This window comes from Phalacrocorax aristotelis, chromosome 4 (assembly GCF_949628215.1).
Source record: "Phalacrocorax aristotelis chromosome 4, bGulAri2.1, whole genome shotgun sequence".
Lineage (NCBI taxonomy): Eukaryota > Metazoa > Chordata > Aves > Suliformes > Phalacrocoracidae > Phalacrocorax > Phalacrocorax aristotelis.
Genome location: NC_134279.1, coordinates 33,175,949 through 33,196,557, shown reverse-complemented (window position 1 = coordinate 33,196,557; position 20,609 = coordinate 33,175,949). Strand labels below are relative to the sequence as shown.

The 20,609-nt window shown below is 42.4% G+C and overlaps 1 protein-coding gene across 1 annotated transcript in view; it reads left to right on the top strand.

Annotated features, from left to right (window-relative positions):
- Positions 1–4,880: 4,880 nt before the first annotated feature.
- Positions 4,881–20,609, top strand: part of CCSER1 (coiled-coil serine rich protein 1) — a 735,398-nt gene continuing 719,669 nt past the window's right edge. Inside the window, exon 1 of the mRNA XM_075090839.1 lies at positions 4,881–5,236. The gene's annotated coding sequence lies outside the window, so the exon portion shown is untranslated. The remainder of the gene's footprint in view (positions 5,237–20,609) is intronic.

Here is a 20,609-nt window from a genome sequence, read left to right as displayed (position 1 = left end):
ACTTTAGGTGCTATTTAGGCCTAAGGCAAACCTAATTAATGAGACTTAAATGCAGAATTTGCTCAGCCCCCCAGGTTCAATGGTACTGTGGAAAGCTCCTGCTGTGATGATGCATTAGAGTCATAGATATGATAAAATGAGGCATACATTCTTTTTTTTAAATCCTCTATTTTCTGGTGCAGAATACCACCCTCAGACTATATTTTCAATGCTAACACTCAATCTGTTTCAAACAGAAATAAAGTTTTCCCTTTCAGCAGGTTTCCTTCCTATTCCCATTTTGTACAATGGATAAATAACAAGGCTGAAAAGAATGCTTGTCAACTTCAATTTTGCCAAACATGTAAATGTTACAAAAATAACCTTTAAAAAATTCCCAGACAAACCAAAGTATTTCCTCAATTTCAGTATAAAGATTACAAAGCTGAACAGACAAATTACAAACAAATAAACCCTGGTAGCCTGGAGAACCAAAATATTTTGCCATGGGGATCCTCCAAGCGAAAGAGCTCAGAAAGAAAAGAAGTCTACCGTATGTGGACTTCTGTTGTCCAAATAAAAAGGCATGGAAACACACAAGGCAGCTGCTGGATGCTTTCATTAGCTGCTGTTTGTGAAAATATGATGTCCAAATCTGGAGTCCTTTGGATTTACGTACCCATGTGGAGCCTCAGGGATTACAATGGAAAACCAGGAATTTGCTCTGGTTTGGATTGGACTGCAGGACTGGACTCTCAGGCAGTGTGCACTGATTTTACTGGGAAAATGTCCCTCTGAGTTAGGACTGTTAAATTTTTCACCTCAGCAGTTTGGCCAGTGAAACGCTGGAATAAATACATTTACTTTACTTATACAAAACTGCATTCACCAGTTATGGCATGTTTCGCTATGGCAAAGTAAACAAATTACTGCTAAACTCATTTATAACAAATATTTGAGCTGATAAGATTTTTACCATTTTGATTATACCGATAACAGTAAAGCACAAAGCTTGCGTATCAACAGTGCTTAAAACCAGACTAGCTAAAAACAATGTATTTACCAAGCCGGTCTGTGAAAGAGAAATCTTTTTGCTGTACCTTCTGTGGTAGTTATACATTCACTGGCATCACGATTTTCAGCAATGGATGATGGCAATATCTGCATTAACTGTTTGAATGGTTTGGGAGAAAAAAAAAAAGCAAAGCACAAATCGATGAATTGAGCTGTTTTAAGACTAAACAAGGCGTAAAGTTAGAGCATGGGGATTGACGCTTTTTCAATGCCAATCTGGAGATATTTCATCAAAGGTAAATACATGTCAGTTATCTCACTACAGAGAGTGTCAAATAACCTTTCTGTGTTCAATATAATAAACTAAATTTTGAGAGCGTAAGGAACATTTCTCTTTTTGAATTAATAGAAGTTCTGTATTTCTAATTGTAATTGTTCTTCCTGGCCTCGGTAGGGAAGTTGGTTATCTTCCTAAAAAGTGGTGTCATTTGTGCCGTTGACACTGAGGGAGCCCAGAGACAGGGACTATAAACCAATTTACAGCCCATTGAAAAGGAGGGGACAAAACCTGTGAACACTAATTTAAAAACTCCTTCAGATTACTATTCTTTCCTGAGTAACTAAAGCAGACTTCAACCTCCTTTGAGAGTTTTAGCGTTAGCATGATAAAATTCATTGCTTTTGACAACTGACCAGTTTCAGTGGCAGTATTTATTCAGTACAGTGCACGCACACGGCACTATGCTGCAAGTGGAAGGTCTCTTGATTAATCCTTGCTCCAAAGGTGTAAGTGGATATGATCGTACGCAACACAAAACCAATACATATTGATTCGCATGACAGTGCTCTGCTGAACAGATGTTTCTTTAAAGGTGAGTGGAAGCAATCCGGTACAGGAGGCCTCCTTTGCCCTCTCCTGGTATGGTAAGGTAAAATAGGACCTGATCAGAGTGCTTCATGGTTGCTGTGGAGTAGCAACACCCCCAGTGCCAACCTGGCTCAAATAGTCTTGATAGAGAAAAACCAAAGAGAGAAGTCCATGCAACCGTACAAAATGCCCTGGAGTACCCCAGTGTCGAGGTTAGGTTACTCTCCCAGCCTGTGTTTGTGAGTCACTGCTTGGCATACACAGCTGTCCTCCCAGAACTGGTTCCTTTGAGGCTCATTAAATGCTCCTACAAACCAGAGATTAATCTGTTTTTACCCCCAAAGGACTGCTTATGTCTATGACCAGCCGCAAACTCCATGCAGTTTGGGTCACTTGTGCAGACAACCATGGAGTGTCTGGCCTGTTGAATAAGGCAGACTAGCGCTTACTTCTCTGAGCTAAAGACTTGTCTCAGGAATACAGAGATGCCTGTCTGGCAAAGGGCTGAGGCCTTGAAGAAGGTCACGCAGGGATGCATGCTCAACCCCTGTGGATGTGGCTGTTGAAACCAATTTGACCTCACATGCCTCAGCTCCCCCTGTGCCTGCCCTGGGGTGGATCCACAGGGGATGATGTGGGGAAAAAATAAAGTGATAAAAGTGTGAAAAAAACCACATCCCCCTTATGTATTAGGAAGGAGGCAGCATGCAGTATGGGGGATCATGTGAAATCACTGGTCAGGCAACAAGGAAGGAACACAAACTGAGGGGGACTGGAAAAAACAGACAAATGATGCAAGGGAGAGACATCAGTCGTAGTGACTTTCAGGACATTATTTCTCAGTCAATGAGAATGTCTTTTTCCTGGTGAACATGCACATCTCTGAACCTGGAACTTCCTCTTAAGGATTCATTGTGCTAGCAAAAATTAATTAAGATTTTGGTGAAATACCCTGTCATACAGAGAGCCTTTCAGTAGGAAACTGGTGGGAGAAGAGAATCAGGTTATGTGTGCTTGGGCAGGTCCAGGGTGTGGTGGCCATAAGCGTTCCTCCTCCCGTAGCTTCCACAGCTATTTGCTGGGCTGTCAGTAGCAAACCTACTTGAAAACATTGAAAACAGATATTGCTCGATGCTTAAGGTTATTACAATGTTTGGGGCTTTAACACCCCCCCCCCCCCCCCCCCCCCCCCAATTCACTAAAATGCTGTTTAGTGTTGGAAAAGCTGCCGTTACGCTGTACAAACTCTGGCTGCTGTTCGTCTGCCTGTGTCACTGGGCTGATCAAAGCCTCTCCGGCTTCACTGGAAGCATCACTTGTGAGTGCGTCTGGAAGTGCTGCTTAATCACAGAGGCTCACCTTTCAGGGCAATGACAGGCAGGAGAGCTTATAGAAACGTGCCCAGAGAGTCGGAGTTAACCATTAGGAGGCTCTGGGAATCTTCTGCTGAATACAAGGAAGAAGGAGGAGGGCAAGAGATGGAGTTTGAAAATCATGCAAGGCTCTTAGGAGAACCCTTATTCAGCAAAACACGGATTCCTCTGCCTCTAGCTTCAAGGCTGTCTGAGCTTAATAAAGCAGCTAAGCAGACCCATCATTTTAGTAACGGCAAATACCCCGGTCTTCACTGAGACAGCTCACGGGCGTAGAGTTGAGTATGTGCTTAAATGCTTCGCTGGGTTGTGAACTGGCTTTGAGTAAAAACGATCTGGTTACTGCACGCTCTTGTTGGAAATTCCCAAACTGTGAAGTTAGGTACTTTCAATGAACACCTACTCTTGAGGCGGTGTCACATGAGATTCTTTTGCCTTTTAAATGTGGATGACAGGCTACTAAGTACCTGTTTCTGTCCACGTAGCATCACTGTGGTGCTATCGTGTGCGGCACACCCCAAGCTTTGCTCTGTGACTGCTTCTGCGTGATCACGCAACCTTATTCAGGATTTCCGCAGAACCTCATTGTTGCTGTTAAGTTGTATTTTGTGGAAATGTGGAAATTCTTCAGAACTCTGTTGGCTCCATCCTGATCTGCATTTCTCTGTGTAAGCCTAATAGCAAAAATTTCTTGAGCAATGACGTTACAGAATGAAGAACACACTTTGCTCCCGTGGAGACTTAAGTCTGCAAAGTCAATGAGTTTCTCCAGTACATTGACTTATGCATGTTATTTTTTATAATAAGAGGGGACAGGGCACATATCTGCAGTCTGTCACTGGCAGATCGTCACTCATTTTACTCAACTGATGTCCTTGCTGAGGCAAGATAGTTCACTTTGGCGTGTGATGCAGGAAGGATCCCATATAAATTGGCAAGAAAACACCGTATGAAAACTCAGTCGTAGTCCTTAAGTATTAGTTGGAGAGAACATGGTTATTCCTCTGTTTTACCTTTTCTTTCTGAATTGATGAGGGAGTTAATTCATCAGATTTAAATGCCGTGTAACTGACCTCAGCCCTGACCCAGTATTCCAGGGAAATCGTTCCTGCTCGCACGCTGGTGGAGACGAGACCCGCCTTTGGTGTGGCGACCACTTCTTAAACGCTGTTGCCTTGTTCCCTTCCGAGGACGGGCGGCGCGCCGGGATGGCGATAGAGCGGCTGGAGAATCATTACAACACATGTATCTGGGAAGAGGATGAGGAAGTGAAATCAGAGGGCTCCGCCGCCCTACGGGAAAGGGGGGAAAACGGATAAATACCGAGCTGACGGCGAGTGTAAACACACGGGAGCGGAGCCGAATTCCATCCGGGGAGAGTCGGGCTCTCCCCCCGCCTCGCGTGTTTGCCTCTCGCGTGGGGAGGTCGGCGGACCGCTGGCGCCGAGCCCGGCGGGGTGCGGCCCCCCGGCCCCCGCCTCACCGGTCCCGCCGCGGCGTGGGGCAGCGCCGGCAGGTGGCAAGGCGGCGGGGGGGGGCGTGGGAGCACGGGCGGCCACGGACACGCGCGGCAACCCCCGCGACGGGCGTGCACGCAGACACACGCGCCCCGCGCCCCACGCACGGATGCGGTGGTCCCACACGGACACGCACACAGAGGCCACGCCGCGGGCACACGCGCCCCGCACCGGCACACGCGCGGAAGCACCGCCCCGGCCCGCCCCCGCCCGCCCCGCGCGCCGCCAATCCGCCCGCCGCGCACACACACACGCACACGCCCGGCCGCAACATGACTGACGGACCGGCCGACTGACAGACAGACACACGGAGGTGCCGCTGCCGTTCCGGAGGGATTATTCACCCCACGCCGCGGGAACGCAGGAAACCCACCCGCCCACCCAGCGCGAAGCGGGGCGGCGGCGCTACCGCGGGGGGCCAGGCGGGTCCCCAGCCCCCGCCGGCGGACGGCTGAGCGCCCCGGGCGCCGCAGGAGCCCGGCGAGGTAACGCGTCTCCCCCGGGCGGTACCGCCGGGCTGAGCCCGCCGGCGCGGCGCGGGGGGGCGGCCCAGGCCGCGGGGTGCCCCGGGGCGGCGGTTGGCGGGGGGGCGGCGGGGGCCGCCCGCGCCCATCACCTCAGCACCTGAGGGGCGGGAGGCGAGGCGGCCCCCCCCGCGCCTGGCACCGCCTCGCCTTCCCTCGCCTTTCCCCGCTGGCGGGGCGGCGGCTCCCGGCCGCCCTGCGCCGACCCGCGGCGCGGCTGCGGCGGAGGATCGGGGCTGCCGGTGCCGCAGCTCCGCGCTGATCCCCGGGAGCCGCGCTCCGGTAGCGGCGGGGATTAGCGAGGGCTGCCGGCGGGGGGGGACGGGGGACACGACGCCGGCAGTAGCGTCTTTGTGGCGGGGCGGGCAGGGGCTGGGCGCCCGCAGGTGTCACCGGGGGCCGGCCCCGGGCAGCGGCGGGGCCGCGGTGCTGGCGGGGGGGCCTGGGGGCCCGGCGGGCCCGGCCTGCGGCGGGGCACAGCGCGGGGGGGCCGGTGCCGCTCGGGGAGCCAGCGCCGGCCTCGCTGCTGCAGGTGAACGGGAGGAAGATCCGGTCCCTTGTTTGTCTGGTTTTGGCGTTTCTTCTTTCCTTCTTTTTATTTATTATTATTTGTTTTTAATTTTATTTTTGCCTCCTCACTGCTTATTGAGCAATCGGCAAATGACCTGTGGGGATGAGAGGGAGAAGCGGTTTCCGAAGTGTGCATGGGTAGGGCCGGGGCACTGGTGGCTGGCTGTGGCCTTGGCCGTGGGTTTGGGTTCGGAGGCAGGAGCCGGAGGATGCTGCCCGCGTTTTGTAAAAACGCATAGCGCGCTTTAAAGGTGGAGCAGATGGTGATGTTAGTGCTTGTTACAGAAGAGGTTTGTGAAAATCCCTCTAGACAGTTCTTGTGTTGTTTCTTCTGGCTGGAAGAAGCAATCTTTCACTTTTGGCAAGGAAAAGAAAGTTATTGTGAGTTGTCTTGCAAAGGGACGGGGTAGTTCTGCTTTTCTGCAGGGAAAGGGAACCGCTGCCCCAGCTTTATGCTGCATCTCGCCTTTGAGGCTGACAACAGTAAGTGGCTTGGCATAGAATGAAACTGCGGTACGCTTTATTTTCTTACTGCACACCTTTACAGTTGAATGTAACTAGAAGGGAGACTCAGAATCTCCTCTTATCCTCTTCTATGCCAGATGTGTTTTTCTATCTAGTATATATTGCACTTGAAATGTTAAACTCTCGGGGGGACATGGAGATGGGGATGTGAGGCGAGGTCTACTAGTTACTTCAAACAATTCTCTTTGCTCATACTTAAGAAGCAGAGAAAGGAACATGTTGTAAAAGCAGCTGAGGAATATATAAAAGCGAAATATTAATGAACTGGAAAAGCTCAGATAGCAAAAACATTGTACCTAATCATTCCGGAGGGTTCTTGTCCTCTTTACAGCTCCTCATTGTGTGTCTCTGTAGTACAAGTGCAATTTGTATAAAGGACAGCAATGTTTGTATTTATCTGGCTAGAAGTAGTAACAGTACATAAAATCTTCTTTTTTTTGTATTGGTGATCATCTCTGCAGTGGCTTGCCTTAGCCATGTTTGTGAGGCTGCTGTAGGACAGAGAATTATTGCAGAAATAGTAAAAAATATTTCAAGCTGCTTTTTTTTTTTTTTTTTTTAGAAATGGAAATGGGATGGGGGGGCTGATGGAGACCTGGAATAACCTAGAGGAATGACTAGCCTTAGAAAGTCCTCTTACGGACACGATGATGACTCTTTTCACCCTGAAGTTATTATTAATCTCTAGCATCCCAAATGGAGAGCAACAGCCCCTACATAGGCAGTGCTGTCTCAGAAGAAGGTAATAGATGGCTGTCCAGGATCTGCTGAAAGTGTGTCACACAAACAAGGGATATGTTCTGTGAACTGGGGTTCCTGTACCCCCTGGAGTCAGGCATGCAGTGGTCCCTGTAGTTTGAAGAACTTCCCAGGTTTGGCTTGGAGGGACACTGTGCAGCAGCTCTCTGCACCAGTTTGGTTCAGTAGGAAAGTTGTCTCTCAGCCCACAGGGTGACACCCTGTAGCCCTGGCTGTAGCCCCTGGTGGGACTTCATGGAATAGCTGGTGAACATTTGCTTGAGCAAGGCCTGTCTTTTGGAGAGCTTGGTGCAGGCCTGAGTAGGGGGATAGACATGGGGAGCTGTACTGGAAGGAGGACCTGGAACAGTAGGTGTAGGGTATGAACCATGTCTGGGATACAAGAGATAGAGTTTGGTATTTAAGTCTGCTAGTCACAGAAGATGCTGAAAAAACATCTTGTATCCTTGGGTCTAAGTACATGGTTGTGTGAGAGCCTGACCTCTCATGCTACATAAGCTGTGTGTGGCTGAATTTCTCCCTCTTGATTCGAGCCTAAGGCCTCACATAAGCCTTTGTAGTTAATAGCTGGACGTTGAACAACTTAAAATAAATTTGGCGATGTTTTTGTTTGCTAGATAGTGTTTTGTAAATTTCAAGAGAGATGCAGAGATGTTGCTCCATCTGGACAAATTCCCACTCCTCCGTGGAAGTTCGTGGAAGTTACTATCTATGGCTTTGTTGGATTAGCACATCTGGAGTATTTGGAAGGCCAGAATTTCATATGGTCGATGTATGGCTTTTATATGTTGGGAACTGTGTGGATACAACTCGCTGGGAAAAGTATTTTGTCAAAATAAACTTAATGGTAGATTTTGAAAAACATAGAAATCTGCACATTCTGAGGGTGTGACACTTTCAGAGTTTGTTTTCACTGTACTTCTGGAGGTGCCCTAGTATAAGGAGGCTGTGTATTCACCAGGTGTTACAGACCTCTGAGGCAAGCGAAGAAGTGAAAGCTGCAGTTACCTTTCTGAGGTTGATTAATCAAAGTAAAGCATGAGGTGAAATAGCATTTGTGTGGCAGTGAAAGTATTAATAGAAAAGAAACCTTATAGATGCTTGAAGTCGAATTAGTAAGCAGTGCATGCTTTATTTTTGGAGTAACTACCAACTTGTTAGGGGGAAGAACTGAACTATATCCTCTATCTTGCAGAAGTTACTGCTTGTTTTAAGAATCAGTGCATCAGGTCTTCCCCTTTTGAGTAGTTTTGCTGCAACTGGAGGGGCTTCTTGGTGGGGTGGGGTAACAAAAAGAAACCTACACATGGCAAGTAGGGGCTGGGTTGTTTCCTGAGGAATAACTATGCATCTTCATCAGGTTTTTGTCTCATTACTATCATTGCAGAAAACTGCCAAATAAATGCAATAAACTGGGTTACCTTGATAAATTAAATAGACTTTTTTATTAGACTTCAGCCATTGAATGCATTGGCAGTGGGAGATGGCATGTAAAATACAGAACTTGTAAGCACTTAAAACGTGTTGTGTGATTTGTACTTGCAACACTTCGTGTATAGGCCCTTGCTGAAGCACAGGAATATAACTTTGAGATTATGGAAGATGCAGCCGTATATTTTACATGCAATTTTATTAAACCTGTGTAACTGTTAGCTAGTTAAACATGTGGTTACTTGTGCTTACTACTTTTCTACTTGTTCTCACTGCACTATGTGGCAGACTGTATTGCTTGGATAATGTAACTTCGCACACTCCGTACCTGAAGACTGCAGTATCGTTTCCCCATTTTATGGTAATAAAATGTTAATGTTTCTTACAAAGTCTCCTGCTTTTACCTGGAATGTGATCTGTCCTGTACGGGATAGTTGCTTTATAATAAGATACAATGATAGTATAAGGGAAGAAAAACCACAGGCAAGCAATAAGTAGAAGCAGAAAAGTCCTGGATATGGAAAAAGCAAGAAACTTTAAAAATGTGGGCTGCAGTCTGTTGTTGCATGCATTTTGTAATTCTGCATAAAAAAACCTAAAAAAACCACAAACAAACACCAAATACACTATTGAGGTGTATTATAAGATCTGAAGGATGATATTTTTGTACCCGAATCTAAGTTGACTATAGATGGTACTATTTTTTTTGCCCTGGTAATTGCTGTGAAAGCCCCTGTGAATATTAAGGTATGAATGTGTAATTGTTTTCTTCATAGATGGGAAATTGAAGCAGTGATTGTGTTGAAGTCACACAGCTGATTTGTGATAAAGACAGTCGAACTGCACTATGCATCCTGAGTCCCACAGTTTTATCTTAATGACTTAACTGTGCTAGTATAGGGGTTTTTTTTGTGTGTTTTTGGGTTGTTTTTTTTTTGCATAGATGTGGATACTTCCTTTAGATCCAGTTGCAAGATTTGGGTGTAAAGTTATGCAGTGTTTTCGCTATAAAGACTAATTACTAACGGATTTTTTTTTTTCAGTCTATGAGAAAAAGCTGTTCCAGGATCTTATTTTGTTAAGTTTGAGAGAAAGCAGCTCAGCACTCCTAGAATGTAATGACACTTTTACATTATTTAAGGAAATACTGCTTAATTTTTTATAATGCTCTAGCATATCAGTAATTTGAGATCTAGCTCAGTCAGTAATGCTTTATAGGGTCACAGCTGTCTTCCAGCATGAAGAACCAGTTGTGGCAGACTGGTAGGAAGCTTTAAAAAATACTCTTTGCCTATACATTTTGGTAGTGCCACATAATTGCTTCTGAAAATATATTGATTGGTTCTAGTGCCTTTCCAGATCCAGCTGCTTTTTTCTCTGTTTTTTTTTTCTCTCTTGTTTTTGGGCACCTCTCCAGCTCCTCCTTTGATGTGCCGTCTTGATGCAATCTCTTCGGATGTTTTAACATGAAAATAGCAGCTCTCAAGTGACTTACTGATTTTATTTTTTTTTTAATAGTACAGTGAGGTTTAGATTTGGATGAGAGTATGGAAGTATTCAACAGGCTTCTCATCTCTGTGCTGCTTGTGGTGTAGTCTAAACCTCATCATTTGAAGCAGAGCCTGTGAAGCAATGACATCTGTAGAAATGTCAGCTTCTAATGATGTTAACCTGTCATTGTTAGCCACGTGGCAAAATCTCAGACCCTGAGAAAGATGGAGTGACCTGGTACAGCCAAAACGTGGCAGGAGGGGTGTACTGTGCTAAGGTGGAAATGACAGCTTCTTCCCCCTCTGCCAGTAACTGGAATACACCGGCATTTTGTGCTTTGTATTTTATTCTGTGTACTGGGTAGTACTTCCAAATTCCACAGTGTCTTCTACCTGTATTTAGTGTAGTGCTAATCCGGGGGTTGTATGCCTGAACTATCCTGGCTCAGTTATTGATTCCTTATAATAAGAAATATTTATCTATACTTATATTTTTATATTTATTCCTTTATTCCTGAAGTGTTTTGTATTAATTTTTTACTGTGTGACTGGTGTGGAGAGATGAGAACACCGAAGTTTTGCTGTCAAGTCTCAGAGAAGTTTTGGCTATTCAAGCCAGCGGCAGAACTGCCGCTGATTTAAATAGGAGCCTTGGTGGCTGTTTTAACAGGTTTTATAACTTCAAAATATGCAGGCTGGGTTCTTGATGACCAACTGAACATGTGGTGGCACAAGTACAATGGCAATAGAATAACAGTCCTGCCAAAAATAAGATTGCCTTTCATCTTCTTTATTAATTGTCACCATATGTATTACTCTTATTTGTGCAAGAAAAATAATAGTTATTCTGCTGTTAACACAGAAGCTTTACATAAGAACTTAATCTATATATTGAAAGGATGAAAGTGTTAAGAAGCTAATTTCTTTTTGCAGAATTCAGAAATGTTAATAAACTGCCTTGGTAATCAGATTCTTCCAATGATACATTAATGGTGTTTTTTTTTTCCTCTTGATATTGCTGAAGGGAGGTAACTGGCAGAAAATGGCAATAGGGAAAGTGATGTAGCTTTCTCCATATTTATTTAAAGTGGTGCTGCAAGTTGATGTACATTCTTCCAGATTTACAGACCTCTCAAATAGCTTGAGAGTGGATCAGGCTTCAGTTGTGAGTGCAAGGTTTCAGTTGTGCTTAAAATGACAAAGTAGCTGTAGATAATAAATATCAATACATATTACATCTTTAATATTTCTTGATACTTAAAGCAAGTCTTGTTGGGATACACAGCAACTGTGGGAAATGGCATTTACAAATTGATACCATGTAACACAAATGTGAGTTTCGATATGCATGTAGAAGTGCAAATGTTGTGGTATAATAATTTGTTGTGTGACTGCTTGGCTATTTAAAAAAAAACATGTTGTATGCGAAGGCACACCTGTACGCCGTCCAGAGGCAGTCTATGAGGGCATTCTAATTGCTCCACCTATGCTCTTTCAGTTAGAGGTTAATGAGCTGCCAAGGATCCTGGGGTGGGAGAGCAATGTGGGTGTCTCCTATTCTCTTTTGGTTTTGCTGTTTCCCAGTGTAAAAGTAGACGTGCTATAAGAAACGTGGTGTGCAAGAGTGATGGCAGGCTCTGTCCTCACTGGGAGTAGCAAAGCAATGTGGTTTTGCTTTGTGTGACTTCTCTAGTGTTTTGTAGGCATTGTTATTGCGCTGATTATACTGTGGGTAGAAGACTCAAGCACCCTAATTTATTAGTGCTTTGAACCCGTTTTTTTAATGCAGCAGTTGTAAGCTCCGTGAGAAATGTTGGCCCTGTAAGCCAGTGGCAACACTGCTACTGATTTTAACAAGGCCTTGATTATACCCTTAAATAATTTTTCAGTGTCTGCTACTTTGTTTTGTACAGCATTTATTTTTGTCAAGGACTGATTTTTTGAAAGTTACCAAACATGTACTGTTTTGGTGGTTTTTTGTTAAATCATTAATTTCTTAGTGCCCCTAAAAATTAGGTTATCAAAATTTTTCTTACAGTGAGTTGAGAGTCAGGAAGAGTAGGAATTTTAGAATGGTCAAGACCCTGCAAATACAATTGATGTGAATAAGTCCAGTGTATTTGAAAATAAACTGTTCTGTACCTATAGGCACCTATTTTATACTAATGGTAATATGCAAGGGCACAACATTAGGTGAGAGACAAGGTGTTTAGAGTTTTTATGAAGTCCAGCTGGAGCCGAGGTTAAAAAGACCAGGGATGTTAAAAGGATTGCCTGGGTTTTAAATTTCAGAAGCTGATGAATAATGGGAAAGTAGAAGGAAGACTATACGATTTGGGAAAACTGTGTTTCAAAATAAAATTGTGAAGCGAGTTGCGGAAAGCATGTATATGGAGTACATGAGGAAGTAAAAGGAACACAAGGAAATTAGTTTCTCAGCTGTTAAGAGTTGACACCACAAATGGCTTCTTTTTATCTGTTAATCTTTATTTTATAGCTAGCAAACTCTGGGGCATCTGCTGAGATGGAGAAGAAAAAGACATAGAGGAGAGGTGGTGGGGAATGGAAGAAAAATCAGCTCTTACGTTCTCCCAGCTTCGTAGTTTTGTTCTACTCTATGACAAAAGGGATGTTAGAAGTAATTCAGGGATTAGTCACATTAGCCACAAGGTAATCTCCATCCTCTCTAATCCCTCATCTTAACTTCCTGATCTTGGTCAAATATGTTTTTGGTGGCTGTCTGTCTGGCGGGGTCTCAGCAAATTTCACACCAGTCTTTAATACTTGCTTGTGGCCACTAATGAGGGGGTAATGTACAGTTGTATTTTTAATGTGCAGAAAAATCAGTTTGAACTTTTTTCATGTACAGTTTGGCATGAGCGAAAAGCATGCAAACAGCCACCTTATGTGGCATAGCTGAAGGCCTAATAACTTGGTTATGCTTTTAAATCTTCTTTGTCAGGAGATGTATATCGTTTATACCTATCATAGTTTCAAATTAAGAGTGTTAGCAGATGGAGAAGGTGAGGGCGTTAAGACTTAAATGAACCCTACAGTCTCTAGGGAATATTACATATCCCTCTAAGCAACTCACAGGATGGGTTAGCTAAAACTTCAGTCTTCTGGGGTAAATACTGCATGTGCACATATTTTTATACATATATAATAAAATTACTCTTTGTGAAAGTCAGAAGGTAAGATGTGGTGCTTTCAGTTGAAACCTGCGCTCTGTTCTAGATGTAGAATAGCGAATAGTTCGGAAAAAAGGATTTCTTTCATTTACTTGCTCTAGTACAATAAAATCCAAGCATAAGTTCACAGCTTTTAAAACCTATTCTAAAATCTCTAAATACTTCATAACTGGGGAAGGGGGAGACAATAACAAAACAAAAAAATGCTACTTATCCTGGTTTTAAGGAGTTTAATATGTTGTGGGCAAGAGTTTCTGAAAGCTGTATATTAGCAATATTACTTGTAGCAATATTACTTGTAGCCTTAGTTTAAGAGGGCCTTAGGATTCATTGAAGAAAGTAAGCAAGAAGTTAACTATTGGAAAAGGGTGCGAGAATTCTGGAGTTTCTGTCTGTTTTCTCATGCTTTCATTTGAGTTTGATTAGATTTACAATGTAGCTATTTTATTGTGATTCTATATGCTTTGAAAATAGTCAAGGGGGAAAAAAAGTATATATAAGGGAAGCAGTTTTCTGCTCACATTAATGATTCTTTTTTCCTTATAGTTTGCAATTGCCAGGACAGTGCATGTAACTTCCAAAATGCCGAAGTTGAACACCAGAGAAACTGTAAAACACTTACATAGCACTATATCTTTAGACAACATTTTCTAAATATAGACTAAGTCCTTGTCATAAAGAGTTTGTATAGTTAAAATAAAACAAGACTTGACATGACGCAGAACAGCTTGAGAGAGGCATGAGAGCTATTGGTGAGGAACTCTGAGGAACTGAACAACTGTTTCAAGTCAAGGATTTGAGGAAGGCTTGAAAGGATGATGAAGATGGTCCACTCACCCAGGTTTGTTTTTTTTTTTAAAAGAAATTATATATATGGGTGTTTGAATTCCTTTTGTTGCCCAGGTTTTTGTTGCAGTTTTTCAGAAACCGCTGTTCGTCTAATTTAGATAGTAAAAACAGTAACTATATGAAATCTATGGAGATTTTTTTAGTAATAAATAATGAAGGAATTAAGTGCACATTTGTAAAAAGCTTATGGGTCTAGATCCTCAGCTAGTGCTATAGTACTGCTTCCTTCAATGGAGCCAAGCACAGCTATTGCTTGTAGCTCCTGTTTGTCCTTGTATTTGTTAGGCTGAGTAGTGACTGCCAACGGCTGAGTGAAAGAAGGATGGAGGAGGCAGGCAATGCAATAGCTTTTGAACTATAGTGCCTTTAGCACCTCTCCCTTGGTATACTGTTGGTTCTTCTCTGTTCCTCTTGAAACTGGTTTTGTGTCCTGGAAGTTGAACATGAATCTTGCAAACCTTTGGTAAGTTGCATTGCTCACAGGATAGCTGAAGATGCAATATGGTGAAAAGAGCTTATGCTCATTTTCTATGGAAAGAATACTTGCTCTCCTACTGGTCTGGTGTACTGTTTGTATATTAGTCTGCACCAGAGTTTTTTGAACTTGTTGATTTCTTTCAGCAGTGCTTGGCAAAAGAATGTAAGGTCTTAAAACTTAATTAAAGTTTTAATAAGTTTTGAGAAGTGGGGGGTGGGAGGAGAGAGAGAGAGAGGCTCATATAAGTTCTCTGGCTGAGAAAAAAGCTGCCTGGTGAGCTCCTTCTGTGATCAATATCAAGGAGTCAGCTAAGGAGAGGAGTCTTGTATTTGTCCTGGCTGCTGGAAGCTTTTAGACATTAAAATGAACTAACCACAGCATGCAAATCTGTAGGTAACTGGGCCTTGTTAGATCTGGCACTCATAATGATATGTGAGAAAAAGCCTGAGTGGTTTTCTTAAGTTCTTGGGTTTTTTTCTTTTTATTTTTTGTAATGGTCTTCCTTCCTCCCTGTGGGTTATTTATATATCACCTTTTCTAAAAGCTTAGGGTGGAGCACTCGATCAGGGTGGTGGATTGATGCCTGCCTGATGAGAATTGATTTGTTCAAGTCTGTATGCTGTATCCATTTACACTACCTGAAGATTTGCCTTTGTTTTTAATACTTAGCTACTTGAAGTCCTCAAGGAAGCATATTGCAGGTATGGAGCTTTTGTTAAACTCAGCGTTTGACTGAAAAGGTAACAGGTATTGTGTTTTTAAATTAGTCTGTTTTCACTGATACCCAGCAAACCTATGAGCACAAGCAAAGAAGGCCAGACTTGACTTTTTTTGTTGCATGTTGTCAGAAAAAGGATGGGGAGAGCCCAAACAAACCCTGCTGGTCAGGAAGGTGCAGATCAATTGGTTTTGTTTTGAACTAATGCACCTAAGTGCTTGGAAGAGCAGAAGCCTTGCTGACATAGTGAACTGTGTATTGGGCTGGCTGTAGCGTAAGTAACTGAAAGGAAGATCCCGGTTACAGATACCCAGCTGAAGATGGGGAAACTAGTAAACTATGATCTGTTGCCATTCAACATCTCTGGTACCTCTGGTTTAAGGAGGTGTGTTAGAGAAATAGGAAGAAACTTCAGGCAGAGGCATCTGTTTTTCTGTGCAATAGCAAAACACTTACCAATTAGTAGTGAACACTGAATCAAAATATTTGTATTCAGATAGTGTGCAATGCTACCAAAGAGTTTCAAGTGGTTTATTGCTCTAGTAGAAAATGAGCTTAGAAACAAAGCAAGGGAGTCTTTGCGTCAAGAGAAGCTTAACAGACATGGAACAGTAAGTTTCAGTACTTCAGTCTTTTTGCTGAGATTTAGAAAGCATATTATGTTTCTGAACTGTAGCTGATCACAAGTTATGGTGGAGAACACACAGAATAAATATTGAAGAGAGTGACAGTGAAAAATACGGTGTGAGCGTTTGGCGCAGCAAGAAAAGCAAAACCCTCCTCATGTGGTTATTTATTTTGGAAAACAGTTTGGGCAGGGCACTATAGTCATTATTCAAAAGCATGTTTATATACAAAATGAGCTTGGTTTGCTCTGCCAAACAGGTGTGCATTGCTGTGTTCCTGTAAAACCATTTGTTGTGCTTGTGTGCAGAAAATGTGTCTGTTTGTTGGAATGAAAATTTCAGCTGAGATAAACTGGTATGCTGGGTACAACAAAGTGACTCAAGGGCAAAACACCCTTTTTAAGCTGGAATCCTTGCTTTGGCGCTGTGATGGTTTTGCCTTCGTTTGTGTTAGTTGCGCTACAGTCAGTGCTGGTTGCACTTCGGTTGTGCTCTGGTTACTGTATATGTGTATTAGAAAGACCTTTTGTAATTTATCGGTTATGAATGACTGTCATTCAGGAAAGTTGTTTTATGGGCTACTTCATTATGTTGAATACTGCAGACCTATAATACTTAAGGGTTTACCAGAAGGATTTAATGAATCTGTGACAATAGAAACAATTACGGGGGTGGTGGAAAGAATCCTTGAATGTATTATTTTTATTTCCCTGGAGTTAATCTTCACATATCAAAGTAAATTAACCAGAATATGCTGCTTGGATGTCTTGTGGATTCCCAAGTCAAAAGCTATTATGAACAAAATGTGATTCTCTTTATTCCCTGTCCTACAATCCTTCCTCAAAGTATCCTCCTAGTGAAGTCAATAGAACTGAATGAAGTAATATTCTGCATACCTTCATGGTGTGAAGGGAAGGACGCCAGTCACTGTGATATGGATAGGTGAAATCATCTCAGGAGATACATTGCCATGAGGTTTTTTCCTCTGATAACTAGATTTTTGCCATTATTTAATCAATGCCTGAAAAATGAACAGGTGTTTTTCCTGTAATGAGTGCTAGGTCATAGCCTTTATATCATTCTGGGAGGATTTTTATAAAGGGTGTAACATTTTGTCAGGAATCTAGTTTTCAAAATCAACTGAAGACCCATGGAGACGTGTGCTGTGCTAGAATGTAGTGTTTGTGTGCCTCGCTTTGTCCATTTAATGCCCTGAGGGTTTTCCTACTGAGTGGCATTTACTGGAGAGGTCAGATTTGATGGAAATTGAAATCATATCCTGGTTGGAGATGAAACAGAGTATATTTTGTATTGTTTATTTCTCTAGGTGTAGATACACATAGAGATGGATTTCAGTGTAATCCTCGAACTGTTTACTATGTTGTGCTAATCTCTACAGCTACATCTGATTACAAAAGGGGGAAAAAAAAAAAAGCCACCAGTAGGCTTTAAAAGTTTCTGCCATCTGTCCTGGTGCTTACCCTCTTCGTTCACTGTAAGGATGTATAGTGAGCAGCTTGACAGGTTCTCTGTGTATTGTAGCTTTTTATGCTGTTTTTACCTTCTGTCTCTTCTTTGGGCTCTGTCTGTTCAAATGGAGCGGCGTGTAGGTCTTCCGTTTCACCAGAACAATGCGGATTCTCAGATCCTTTGCTTTGGTTGCTCAGCCTAGCAGCTTTGGATTTGGGACCTTCTTTTCATACTGTACCTGAAATAACAGCTTGTGCAGTGAAGTTTTCACAAGGAACAGATCTTCTAGGTATATTCCAGCAAGAGGAACTGTGTGCTTTCCAGCTCATTCATCCCAGGGATCTTAGTGCTCACGGGCTGGTTTTACCCTGCATGCCTTGTTAGCTGACTGCGTCTCCAAATCACTGCCATGTAAATGGCTGTACTCTCTAGCTAGCTGTCTGGATTGTCCTTGTCCTTTATCCCCATCTGACACTTCACCATTTCTATCTGTTGGGGAGATCTTGCTGGATTTGAAATCGCAGAAGGAGGGGGACTGCATCTACTTCTAGCAAGATAATAGCTTTCTGGCAAGCTGCTGGCCTACTTTATGGTGTGTATGAGTTAGTGTAGTTGAAAGGAATATGATTACTTGTGATTGCTGCGGAGGAACAGGCCGTCATCTTTTGAAGAGCTGAGGAAGGCACACAATTCACAATGTTTTCCATGCTGAAGTACCTCATTCATCTAAATCACATTTTGTCAATGTCCTGAATGTGATAAACAATGTGTCATTAAATCTAGTTGTGACCTCTATGGGCTTTTAGAAAATACTATCATTACTGAAAAGCTGGGTTAATCTCTCCCTAAATCCATAAGTAATTCAGGCTGTTACTGTGGTTTCAGCAGGCTTCCCTAGAAAGCACAGACCAGGCGAGTGATGGAGATCAAGAAAATAATCTACAGATACAAAATATGAGAACTTTTCCCTGTATTTTTAAATATTCAATGAATAATTTATTAAGAGATTTTAAATATTTAAAATATTTAAAGTGTATTTAAAACACCATTTCAGCAGCTCTCACTTCTTTGGATTTTTCTTTCTGTTTTTTCTCGTTCATGATAGAGGTTTCAGGTAGGCTGTTATTTCCTTCCGTCCTCCCCCCGCCCCCCTTAGGCTGTACTGAAATGAAGTATTAGTTCAAGACACGAAATTGGTGGTGTCACTGCTTGGGTACAGTAACTCACAGATACGTAAAAGGTTTTAAATTTCACGGTGCAAGTCCCTTAAAATAACATTGTGCATTTAAGAGAGGAGGCTGTACTTAATTTGAATTATGCACACAATTTGATGGAAGGAATGAGTGCTCTCAGAAAATGTAATTATCAAGTTTTAAATATTTTTTGGCTTAAAGGATTTTTGGGTCCCTGAGGTATACATTCTCTAGATCAGCAGTGACGTGAAAAATACAGCAAAAAATAATATTGGTAAGTTTGATTGTTATGCTTAAAATATATTGCCTGTGTTTACTGTCACTGGCTGTGACAAATGAAATTAGGTGTAGCCAGTTCTAAAAAAATTAATGTTTTCTGACATGCTCTTTGTGCAATGAGTATGTAAACTTGAAGCTTCGTGCCAAAGTGTGTGGTGAAGGTTAGAAGTCTGTTTTCAAGGGAATGCAAGGCAAGTTTATGGAAGTGAAATCCAATGAGTGTTGCCAAGTATGCAGAAAATCTGACATGAAAATGGTAGGACACAGGAAGAATATTTTTTGGGGGGCAGTATCTTGTGTTCTTCCTGGACATAAGATTTTTTCCTGTGCCTGAGGCAGGTGTGCGGGCTGGCTGCATCTTAGGAAGGGCTGTGACAGATCGAAGTTCTGCAAAGTGTCTTCAAATTAAAAGTGTTTACAGTTGTGGAAATTCACTAGCTCTCTCAAAGACTTTCAATTCTTATATCCACAGTGCCCAAGATAATGCAAATTGCATGAGCTGACAGTCTTATTCTGTGAGCTAAGGGAATGCTGCTGATCTTTTTTTTGGTGTTTTGTTTTTTTTGAACTTGGATAATCTACTGTCCCGTGTGGCCAAACAAGGGAGATCTTGTCTTCTATGTATAAAATGATGGCAACAATTTCTTGGCAGCTGAATTAATTTCAGATTCTGTAATATGACTTCAGATTAACATTAGATTTCTCATAGCTAATTGTATTTTAGCCTCCCAACTGTATTAATAGGAAGAAAAAAATCCTGTCTCTGAGGTATTTGTGTTTTAAATCTGATCTTCCCCTACTTTCTTACATAGCATGTGTGTGTCACAGTTTGACCCCTTAACAGGTAATGGTGTGAATAGCACTGTGGCCACGACTAGCATAATTTCTTTTAAAAAAAATCAGTTCTTAAACTTTCAGATTCTAGATGAACAAAAAGGTTGTTAGTGTATACATAATAAGAGGAATTAAATTTCAAAGGGTGGTCTGTGCTGCATAATAGATGAACTCACTTGTACAGGGTTCATTTTAATAAGCTAAATGAAACATTGCATGAATAGGAAGCAAAGACTTAGGTCGCTCTTAAGCAACATTAGAAAAACAGTGACTTACTGAAGTAGTGGGTTACCAATCCCCATTTCATACAGGGGATGAAGCTACAATATGTCTCTGCATGGGGGAGTACTGAGCAGAGCTAAAGGAGGTGCTTTTCCTGCTGTATATTTTGTTAGTGAGACTGCTTGTTGGTATGAGTCAGTTTGGAGTCTTATATTGAAAAATATGACATCAGCTTGTGGAGGGTTTAAAGAAAATGAGGGAAGCCTATTCAAGAATCAAAATGTTTTACCCTGTGGGATTAAAAAAAAGTCTGAGTTAACAGGTAAAAAAAAAAGAACTTGATAAACAGAAATATGGAAATGCAGGTGCAGGTAAGAGGAAGCTCCCTGAAATAGGGTGGTGCTTAGTTATAGGTTAGTAGTTCGAATTACAAGAACAGCTTCTATGAAATCTGGAATTGGAATATGAAGGAACTCATTTGTGTAAACTGTTATATAGGAGGTGTGGAGCAATGCTCATCTTGGTTACTCCGTCCCTAAAACCGGAAAATATTAATTATTCCTGGGATGCACACTATCAAATGGTAAATTTTATTTTAAGAGTCCATGATGGATGCATTAAAAAAGTGGTTGTTGTCAAAGAGTCCATAGTCCAGGTATCTCCTTTTTAACACTAAAATATTTTTAATATGGAAGAATT